Source organism: Rattus rattus, chromosome 2 (genome assembly GCF_011064425.1).
Source record: "Rattus rattus isolate New Zealand chromosome 2, Rrattus_CSIRO_v1, whole genome shotgun sequence".
NCBI lineage: Eukaryota > Metazoa > Chordata > Mammalia > Rodentia > Muridae > Rattus > Rattus rattus.
The window spans coordinates 69,645,874-69,657,595 of record NC_046155.1 but is presented as its reverse complement, the minus strand read 5'-3'; positions in this window follow the sequence as shown (position 1 = coordinate 69,657,595).

The window sequence follows — 11,722 nt, the reverse complement described above, 5'->3', positions numbered from 1 at the left end:
AGGTTGAAAATTGCTCTAATAAGCTACTGGATAAAGAACCAGAGGAAGCGGTGTATGAGATGAGACCTGGAAGGAATACCCTCTCCATTTACCCCGGATGAGTGCAGAAACTCTCTGGACCATGTTGCTATGAATTTATGTGCCTACACCTTACGGAAATTCTCACATGATTACATCTCATTCAATATCTGATTCCTGGCCCCTTCCAGGAGGAGAGGGAGAAGGGTTGAGAGTTGTAGGTTTCTAACCACAGTTTGATCTTTCTGGTATCCAGCTCTATTAAGAAGCTGTCTAGGAGCTACCAAGTCTCTCCTCACTAGGACAAGTGATGCCCTGGACACCCAGAAAGTTCCAAGGGATTTAGGAGCTCTGAGAAGAAACCAGAGGCAGACAGTAAATACATACACATTTTTATTATATCACGCTAAGATAAATGCCCTTGCTCCCAGAAAGTACGTGCTGAAGGATGAGGATTTAAAGTGAAGAGACTCATCAGCTACAACTTGTCCTTAAATGATTTTTATATGTTGACATATGTGTGCATTATCTAAATATATATTCAGGACAGCAGTATGGTCAGCAGCTAAAAGCACTCGTCAACAAACCTGATAACCTGATTTTGATCTTTGGAACCCATATGGTGATAGGAGAGAATCCATTTGACTTTTAACCTCCACATGTACAACATGGTTTACACACACACACACACACACACACACACACACACACACACACGCATATATAATCTATTGTAATAGATTATATATTATATACTATATGTTGTATGTTATATATTATATAATATATAAATCATAATAAATTGGCAAGCAAAGAAAGAAGCGAATTGAATAAATAAATCTAGATGAAGGATACAAGTTGTCAATTCTACACACATTTAACAAATTTTATTAAAGGCTAAGGAGTCAATTTCCCAGGACAATTCATTAATATTTCCCCTCAGCACATGGCAGACATGCGCCTGCTATAAACAGCCCAGTGCTGTGCATGAGACTCATAACCTCAAGCCCAGCTGGGCTGGGCCCTAGTTCTAAAGGGAAATATGGCCACAGATTGTAATTAAAATTGGGTGCTTTTTTCTGCAGTTTCACACATAAGGTTCTAACAGCAAGGGGCTTGAGGGAACAACCCAGTAGTTATTTTTCTTTCTCAGCTAGGTGCAATCTCTACCAATGAAAACCACGTCTTTTTTTTTTTTAAGCCTGAGAAGGCAGGCTCGCATGCCTGCTTAGCTCCCTGGCAGAGCTCCAAGCCTCATTAAGAAGTGGAGATTATTAGAAAGAATTGTACACACTTCCTAATTTTGTTTTCCAATGATTCAAAGGTCATCTTCGTCAGCCTTCAGTAAATCTCCAGAACACCTCAGCAGCTTGATTGCTAATTAGCCTGTAGCGGGGTAGAGAGGGGAGGGCTTTCTACAACAGTCCCACATAGTAGAGTGCACAGAATCGCAAGGCATGAATTCTGAACGCACTCTGATTCGTCAACACCCCCTTGGAAGCCTTACTGTGCCAAAATACTAGAAAGTCACAAACACCCAACTGAAAGTGTCACCTCCATCTCCATGAGATAGAGTGTGACATTCCTACACACTGGCTTCCTCACCCTACTCCCACACACTCAGGGTCAGCCCCCTCCGGTTACCTGTCTAGTTCTCCCACCCACATAAGCCATGCATTCATCTGGCTAACAAGTATCTATCGACAGCTTTCTGCCTATCAAGACTGTAGCTAGAAACTAGAGCTGGGGCGGTAAATGGCCACGGAAGTTCCAGACTCGATCTTGACACACTCTAGTAACTTCACAGTAGAAATTAGAGCCCCAGATCTAAAGAATAAGCAAAATACCCTTTCATAGATTCCCAATGAAATCCCAGTAAGACAGATATGCTCATGATATTTAATACCTATCCGCATTTCAGAAGCAGAAAGCCTCTGGGGGTGCACACACAGCTGCATTAGTTATTGTCACTGTGACAAAATGTCTGCTAAAAGCAACACATGGAGGGAAAGAAAATTTGCTTTGGCTCACTGTTCTGAGGAATGCAGCCCATCTTGGTGGGGAAGGCAGGGTGGAATCCACAGTGGTAAGAGCAGGGTAGAAGAATCCCTTCTCACAAGGAAGTGGAGAGAAGCTGGAGCAAGGTGCCGGGCTATGACCTTTTGAAAATGCACTCCTAGGCACCTACTTCTCCCTCCTGGGCCTGACTTCCTAAGGCATGCACAGCTTCCAAAAATAACTACCAGCTACGGACCAAGCCCTTGAACCATGAATCTATTGGGGATATTTCATCCAAACCATTCTACACACCTGAGCTTCTTCCCCTTGGAGAGGCTATCCAAGCCAAGTTCTTCTCACTGTGGATAATGGTAGGGCATTGCTCCAAGAACATCTACCAAGCCTCCTAGGGTCCATGGGCAGACTACTTCCCACTGTGTGTATCTGCCATCTGTCCTGCAAAGGTTGTTCTGGTTATAGGACAAGAGGGTGTCATGAGAGAGCTTTGATTCACTCCAGAGACTCTGGCAACTTGGGTTGGCCAGTCCTGGTCTCTGGCTTCTGACCTCACCAGGACCTCTGCTAAGAAAAGTCATACCTTTATTCCCAGCACTCAGGAGGCAGAGGCAGGTGTCTCCAGGACAACCAGAACTAGACAGAGAAATCCTGCCTTGAAAACCCAAACAAAGCAAAAAAAAAAAAAAAAAAAAAAAAAAAAAACCCTGCAAAACAGACAACCAAGATACAGTGTGTGGGTGTGTGTGTGTGTGTGTGTGTAATGTGCCCCAGTTTTATTCTCTGTTAATTGAATCTTCACAAAGAAGTTTTTTGACGTTTTGTTTTGTTTTGTTTTAAATGAATTTGGAAGACTGGGTAATACATAGTGTTTGCACGAGATCCTAGGTTCAGTCCCCAATACTGCCAAAAATACTCTATGTCATCACATGTTCAGATCACATGACCTTGACACTGCTCCTTCAGACAGTGGTGTCTTGTTCCTGTGACCACAATGACTAGCAAATGGACAGAAAATGCATCTATGCTCTGTTGGGATGTACCATCCTGGATGCAGGCTCTCACACTGGAGGAAGCTGAAGCAATCACGGGAGTTGTCACACGCACATACTCATGTCAATAGCCCTAAGGAGGTCACAGGCCAGAGCCAGCCTCAGGTAGCAGTCATTAGTGAATGATCTTGCGGACTCCACCGAAGTGCAGCCATACCACCGTTCCTAGACTCTGTCTTCTTACATACCAAACTTCAGGAACCAGCAAACCCTCGTTTCTGCCCAGGCTCCCCATCCACTCACTACCTTTTGAGCGTGAGAGGTAGCTGTTTCATGCCATGGAATTTGATGTTGCTTATGATCCAACAGCAATAACCAGGAGGCAGGTGAAAGTCATTCCAGAGGAGCCAGGGACGCTACCTGGACTCTGCATGGAACTGGCTGCAGCTGACTCTCTCTGCTTGGTAAGAGGCTAAGCCAAAATCCAAGGATAAGCCAGAAAGCTTGAAGTAGAGGACTTCTTGGGTTATCAGAAGATGGGAGGTAGGTGGAGCAGAAAATACCTGGCAGACAATGGCTGAGAATTCTGGCAGCAATCTAAAAACCAGCAGAGGGATCCTTAGCACACTGAATAGGGAAGATTGGGAGGATTTTGAGGCTAGAGCTGGGGGGAGAGGGGGTGCTAATGCATGCCAAATCCTCACTCCATCCCCCCCAACCAGGTGAGAGGAGCTGTGCTGGCCCTGGAAACTGGGGCCTCCCTGGCCAGACCCATTAATATCTTTAGGGATGAGAAGGCCCTTCCCAAAGGGAGGTTGCAGGATATAGTGAGTGAATCTAAGCAGAGACTGGACAACATGCAGCCAAGGCTGGGAACTGAGAACTGGGAACTGGAAGGCCACCCTGGAGGAAGCTCCCAGTCAAAGTTTTACTGTTGCTGCTGCTCCTCCTCCTCCTCCCCCTCCTCCACCTCCTCCCCCTCCTCAACCCTCCTCCTCCTACTCCACCCTCCTCCTCCTCTCCACCCTCCTCCTCCTACTCCACCCTCCTCCTCCTCTCCACCCTCCTCCTCCTACTCCACCCCTCTCTTCCTTCTCTTCCTCCTCCTCCTCCTCCTCCTCCTCCTCCTCCTCCCGGTCTTAGGAAATGGTGTTCTGCCTTCCTCAGCTTCTATATACAGGATTGGAAAGCATCCTGTTGACTGTCACATCCAAAGACCCTATCAGATATCACCAGAGAGCACTGAAGTCTGGGGACATAAAGCTTGATACCAGGTCCCACCTCCCTCCATCTGGACCACCTTGATCTGCCCACGATGTCTGCACAAACAGGGGTGGCAAGCACCCCTGGGCATTCTTCCCATCCCCTCCAGCAGCAATAAACAAAGACAGTCCAGTGAACCAGGGCTATGTTCCAAAGAAAGCTGGTTCTCTGCGGAGCCTGGCGCCCAGCTTGCGCACAGCTGCTACCCTGGGACCTCCATCAATCACCCAGTAAATGAAACGTGCAGAAAAGGTAGTTACCACTGAAATGTGTGTGGCTTTTCCCTTTCCTGATGCACACAGGAAGGTCCTGGGAACAAAGACCTTCCCTAATCTCCTTCACCCCTATCCCAAGCCTGCTTTCAAGCTGTGCACTGAGGCTTTGGGTTTGCCCTGAACTTGAAGAGTCTGAGAGACTCCTCAGAGCTGCCTGTCTCTAGCCCTCTGTGGCTTTGCTTATCTTACCTTGGGTCTGCAACTTTCCCAAAGTCCAGGAGCTCTCTCCTGCCAAGGACAAGGCAGAAGAGAGACGGTCAGGGGCAGTGACACCTCTACTGGATCCCTGGTGCTTATACAGTTCCTGTGCAGTTTCAAAGCAGCCTTGCACCCACAACCTCACCAACTGCAAGGTGCAGAGGGTGGAAGGTCGAGATGAGACTTCAGGTTGAGCTTCAGATTTCTCATAAGACAGTCTGGATTTGAAACTTCAAAACAAGCTCAAGGGCTGCCATGTGCTTTTAATTTCCCAGTTACGGTAAAAGCTGGATCGGGAGAGGAAAAAGAAAAAAGATTCAGGGCTGCATGGATCCAACAAGTCATTTTTAAAAATGCTCCAAAAACAATTCACAACAGCATTTCCTGACATTCATTTTAACTAGCTGAATGGTCGGCTATTACAGTCCTTCCACATTTACAGTGAAGCCACGCGGGCACCCTCCAGAGTGGAGCAGAAAACCAACACATCTTTCCTCTCCACAGTGCAGTGGCTCTCAGAAAGCCCACTCTTTGGATTTGGATTTGTCTGAATTCCTAATTGACGGTCCAGGCTCTGTTGTCTAGTCATATCCTTGGGGACAGCATGAGCACAGGCAACCCTAACAGAGAATATGAGTGAGTGAAGGTCCAGATAACAGGGAAAGGACTGACTACCCCAGGGGTAAAGACCACCCGCAAAAGGGACCAGGGGAATCTGAGAGCCTCAGAATCAACCAGGGAGGTAAAAGGGCCTTGGCAAAAATGACTCCATGACTCCTTCACAACTTCATGTTTGAAAGTTCATTTCTACTGTGTAGGATATATGTGCAGATGGATGTATTGATGTGTGTGTGTGTGTGTGTGTGTGTGTGTGTGTGTGTGTGTGTGTGTGTGTATGGATAGATTGGTGGGTGCATGAGTGGATGGATGAGTAGATGGATAGATGGTGTCTTAGTTAGGATTTTTCTGCTGTGAACAGATACCATGACTAAGGCAACTCTTATAAAGGACATTTAATCGGGGATGGCTTACAGGTTCAGAGGTTCAGTCCATTATCATCATGGCAGTGCCCAGGCAGGCATGGTACAGGTAGAGCTGAGAGTTCTACATCTTCATCTGAAGGCTGATAGCAGAATATTGGCTTCCAGGCAGCTAGGATGAGGGTCTTAAAGCTCACACACAATGATACAACTACTCCAACAAGGTCACACCTACTCCAACAGGGGTACACCTTCTAAAAGTGCCACTCCCTGGCCTGAGCATATACAAACCACTACAGATAGGCTGATGGATGGGTGGGTAGGTGAATGGATGGGTGGATGGGTGGGTGGGTGGGTGGATGGATGGGAAGATGGATAGGTGGGTGGGTAGATAGGCAGATGGATGGATGGGTGGGTGGGTGGATGGATGGATGGATGGATGGATGGATGGATGGATGGATGGATGGATGGATACATGGATGGATGAATGGATGAATGAATGGATGGATGAATGGATGGACGGCTGGATGAGAGGTCTAGCCTTTACCATGATCCACAAAGAGGTGTTCTCTAAGCCCTTGGAATGTCCTGTCTGCTGTGTGTGTGTGTGTGTGTGTGTGTGTGTGTGTGTGTGTGTGTGTGTGTGTGTGTGTGTTTGTCTAGGGGCCATAGCCCATAGTAATCTAGCACCATGTTTCAGATGGGAGTCTGCACCTTGGAGTTTCTGTATAACTTCTAGAAAGGCGGAGATTGAGGTCAGCCACTTGGGAAAACCCACATTTTCCTTCTTAAAGGACATAAGTCGCATGGGATTTAATTGTAAACTAACCCAGCTTGACCTCAGAACTTGATTACATTTACAAAGGCTCTATTTCCAAATAAAGTCTCAACTCTTGGTGGACATAGACTTCAGAGATACTCCCCAAACTCCAAGTAAAGAGCTTTACCCTGCAAACAGCATGCTGACAGCTAGCCTGTTGACAGCTAGACTGTCTGGGGCACTTAAGGCAAGACTAGAGCATTGGCTTTCCTGTGGGAGGCTCTTCTTCCCTGCCTGCCCTTCAAATGTGGAGGCTGAGGCTGCAGCCCCTCTCCTGCTTTCCCATGCCTCTGTTGTGGCCAGTGTCACCTCCTACATAGACCTAGCCTTGGGCAAGAGATGCAGACTGAAGCAAGTACGTATGCTGTTGGCAGGAGCCTTTGGAAGTTTACTCTGTGTTCTGCTTGGTCCTGCTACCCAGCCTTCTCAGGCTGTCACACAGTGACATCCTCAACTAGAGCAAACATCAAGGGTGTCCTGAAGCAAATTTGCCAGACCTCAGAATCCAGACAGCAGTGCTCAGTCCTGCTCTGTGGCATACCTCTGCCTCGGCCACAGCTGCACCACTCAAGAAGCAAGTTATTTAACTGATGTCCCGTCTCCTTCCCTGCAAGACGGAGAGGTGCGTGGCATGAGACAATGAGGTTCATTCAGTCTTATCAACCATTAACTATCAATGCTGCTGAATTCAGAAGGGATAAAAAGGTACCACAACTCATAAAAGAATTTGCAATACCTGACTGAAAATGTGACCCATAGCAGAGAAAGCATCTTTTAAATAAAGCCTTGAACTGAAAGTATTTCCAAAGAGCAAGGGTAGGGGGTTCCAAAGAAAGCAGCTTCCCTCTGGCAGAGAAGAATGAATTGAGGGGCCAGCCTCAGTCCAGTCCTCACAAGAGGGGCTGCCCAGAGGAGAACCAGAAACCATGCATGCTCAGCACAGGGCAAGAGAATGGCAGTGTATATGAGAGATACAATGAAGAAACTGACAACATGACTATTCCATTATTAAGGGCATCTGTCCAGAGCAGAGAGGAGCAGACTAGATATGGCCACAGTAGCCTTTGAGAGAGGAGAGAGCATGCCAGGTTGGGGGAGGGGGAAGGGGTAATAGCAAGATAGTAAAAGATGGAGAACAGAGGGGGTGTGGGAGAGAATAGCTAGAGTAGCTGAGTCATAAGGAAGATGAAGAGCTGTGGGAGGGAAGGGTCAGACGGGTAGTGTGGACTTTCAGATGTTTAACCAGTGCTTGTGAGTAGAAACAGAGAGAACCTGGAGGCCAGTTCGGGCTTTAATATGGTGATAGTCTCCACAGGTAGCCATGCTTCCCTTCTGCCATAGATAGGGGAAATGATTCCTTTAGGCAGAAGGGAGCCAGTTTCACTAGTTTCTGAGGAACTGTATCTAATGACCAGGAATCCTTCTGTGGTGTAGCTCAATCTTATTTCTGGACATGTGGACTGCCTTTTGCAGTTTGGAGAATTGGAGTCCCTTTTTGACCTGACAGACAGCAAATGTCTCTCAACACACAACCTATAGTTATGAAGCTGCTCATGTAAAGCCTGCTTAGAATGTTCCAGAAACTGGAGAAAGAACACACCAAGGAAGGCCTCCATAGTCCTCTTCTAGGCTATGCCCTACTTATCCCAAGGTGACTAAGTATCCTCAGGGCTGACATCAAACATTTGTAAGCTTGAGAGGTGAAATACAAGGTTTCAAGTTGGGAGAATAAAGAGCCAAAAGAAAGGATAGCATCAAGAAGTCTGGATAAAAAGACCCAGCCAGAGGAGCAAGCATAAATGCCATCACTATCACCTCACCTTTATTAGTGTTGCTATGATACAATGTTTTGACAAAAGCAACTTAAGGGAGAAAGTTTATCTTAGCTCACAGTTTGGGGGTACAGTCTATCATGGCAGAGAAAGCATGGCTGCAGGAGCCTGAGGCAGCTGGTTGCATTGCACAGGCTGTCAGGAGGCAGAGAGATGAATGTTGGTACTCAGCTGGCCATCTCCTTATCCAGTCCAGGATCCCATTCCATGAAATGATGCCGCCTACAGTTAAAATACTTCAATTAATGTTTTCTAGAGCTTTTCTCACAGTAATAACCCAGAGCTTTGCTTCCTGCGATTCTAGATCCCATCAGGTTGGGGATATGAGCTATATATGACATCACTGTTGCCACTGCCATCATCATCACCAACATCACTATTGCCAACTCCTACTGTCATCACCACTGTGCTGGCCCATTTTCGTCAACTTGACACAGATTAGAGGTGCCTGGGAAGAGGGATCCTCAGTTGAGGACTTATGCATCAGATTGGTCTGTGGGGCACTTACTTGGTTGTTGACTGACAGGGGAGGGCTCAGCCTACTGTGGGCAGTGCCACCACTGGGCAGGTGAGCAAGGGCAGTATAAGGGAGGTAGCTTGCAGAATGTGAGCCCAGAAGCAAGCCAGTAAGCAGTGTTCCTGCATGGTTTCTTCTTCAGGCTCCTGTCCTGAGTTCCTGCCTCAGTCCTTCAGTGATGCACTGTGACCTGTAAGCCAAATGAACCCTTTTCTCCAATTAATCCAAGTTACTTTTTGTCACTGGTTTATCACAGCAACAGAAAGCAAACTATGGTGACCAGTATCAGCATCAATATCGTACCAGGGAGTTGATGTTATGATTTTACTTGAATCCCCCAAATAACTCTTTGAAGTTGTGTTATCGTCCTGGTTTCACAGAGAAGGAAGCTGGGTCTTGAAGACTATATATCAACCTCCCAAAGCCAATAGACACTACGTAGCCAGGACCACTTGGTAAACCATTCACTCCTCAAGATTGTTTGGGCAGATGGGCAGGACCTTGCTCAGAAGATTCCACAGTGTCTGTTGTTCCCCTGAGCTGCTTGCCAGCTTCTGGAAGAGTAAGTGGGTCTGTATGGGTCAGAGGTTCTGTTGCCTTTGGCAATGGCCACACAGAAGAGTTACTACTCAAATTTAGCAAATTTGTCTCCCAAGGCAAAGAGGCCACTGGGAGCCCCACCTCAGCATGCGATGAATCCCATACATCACTGAGGGTCACACAGCTCTAAAACTAGAAGCTCTAATAAGCCTTAAGAAGACACAAAGATCCCCACTCAATGTTCCTTTTCAAGGGAAAGTGATATCACACACCATACGCAGTCCCTTTTGAAACCAAACTTACTCTCAAGTCTCATAGCCAACAGCACATTGAATGCCTTCCATGTTCTCTTCCCTGGCCCTTGATTCTGCTACGGCCTCCTTATCTCTAGTTGTGCCCTCTTGTTGAGCCAAGTCCTTCTCCTCTTCTGTGGGGAGTAACCAGTCCCCTTCCCTGGGGCCTCATCCCTTTCTGGACCTTCATGTCACTCTGCATCGAGGACCCAGCCTTCAAGGCTGCTCCTTCGATGGCTGGAGAGAAGAGGGATGAAGATACCACATGCTTTAATTAGTCTCATCTCAACCAGATGGAGAAGCTGGGCTGGGCTGGAGACCCACCTCTCTAGACAGTCCCTGCCTAAGTAGAGGCACCCAGACCACCTTGGGCATCCTTTGATGGGGTAAGGCAAACAGGGAAAGAAGGAAATCTAGACCTGGGTTCTAGTCCTGACCCTGCCACCTAGCAGCTAAAAGACCTCAAGAAAAGCTCTAGACCCCTTGAAGATTGGTCTGCCTGCAGATTGGGGACAGGAGTGAATTTTCTGTCAGCCAGGTACTTTCCTACAGTGAAGCTGAGGAATCTTTTTCAGGTACTGCAGTTTTGAAGTTCTCAACCCCAAAACCACTTGGATGCATACCAACTTTGATTATTGCTATGAAGTCGGGGAGGGGTGGCATTAAAAAGTCTTCCCTGTGGAATCAGAACCTTTTGTCCTCTTCAGGAGCTGAGTCTCCTTGCCTGAGGTGGAATTCTTTTTCAGCTACCTCCTGAGGTGGTGCTTATTCTACCTCAACCCATCAGCCTGACTGCTCACCTAGGAACTTACCTAAGAAGGAAATGTGCTTTTGAAACAAAGAACCTCATGCCCAAATTTTCTTTTTCAGGGTAAATTTTTTATTTTCCTAAACGTTAAGGTCAATGTTTGGAAAACACTAGGAAAGACCCATCCAAGGAGCCAGGACCCTGGTGTCTGTGTGCTCTGCGCCCTGCAGATTGACTGGGACACCTGCTCCGATCTCAGCCTCCAGCCTGCAGCTGAGCCTCCTCCCACCCCACCTCCACCATCTTCCTCTCTGTGTCTTTGTCTCTGTGTGTGTATCTGTCTTTGACTTTTTCTTTGTTTCTCTGTGTCTCACCTGTCTCTCTCTGTTACTGTCTCTCTCTGTGTGTCTATATCTCTTTCTCTCTAATCTCTCTCTACCCCTGTGTCTCTGTCTCTCTCCACCTTCCTCTCTGTCTTTCTCCATCTCTCTCTCTGCCTCTGTCCCTCTTCTGCCTCTCATCTTTCTCTCTCAATGGTCAGCACTTCATTCCTCTACATCACCCAGGGGGATTTTGTTAAGACGAGTGTGTTTACAGATCAGAGGGCTGAGTCTGCAGTTCTCACGGACTTTCCAGGTGAACCAAGTCATTGCCAAGTTCCACACCCTGTGCAATAAGCGCTCTGGCAGCAGGGGACCTCGGAAGTCACATAGCAAGGGATATGGAGGGGCACAAGCACTGAGACTTGGACAGCCCACCGTGTCAACCTACATCAGCATTATCTATACTCCTTGTCAGGGCTCCCTGGCAAGGGGACAATGGGGCTTTCCTTGCTTAAAGGAAGGGGATAATGTCTTCAGAAATCTTCACAAGACATCCCTCCTTCTTATTGGCCAGTGCATCATGGAATCACATAGAGCTGCAAGGGCACACCAGTGATACCTTAAGGAAAAAAAAAAAAAAAAAACAACCAGGGGGTGGGTGGCCGTATATGCCACAGCCATCCAGAATCCAGAAACCTGAAGCTGCTCTATACTCTCTGTCTTCTTGGGGGCAGTGAATCTTCCATATGGAATGAGTGGTGGCAGCAACAGGGAGTCCTCATTCTGGTAACCCAAGGACACAGGTGGACCAGAGTCCCAGTCAATCCCCCTGATTAGGCAAAATAGACCACGCCAAGGGCACAGTCAGCCACTCCCCTGCTTCAAGAGCAAACACAGCATGTTTCCCAGT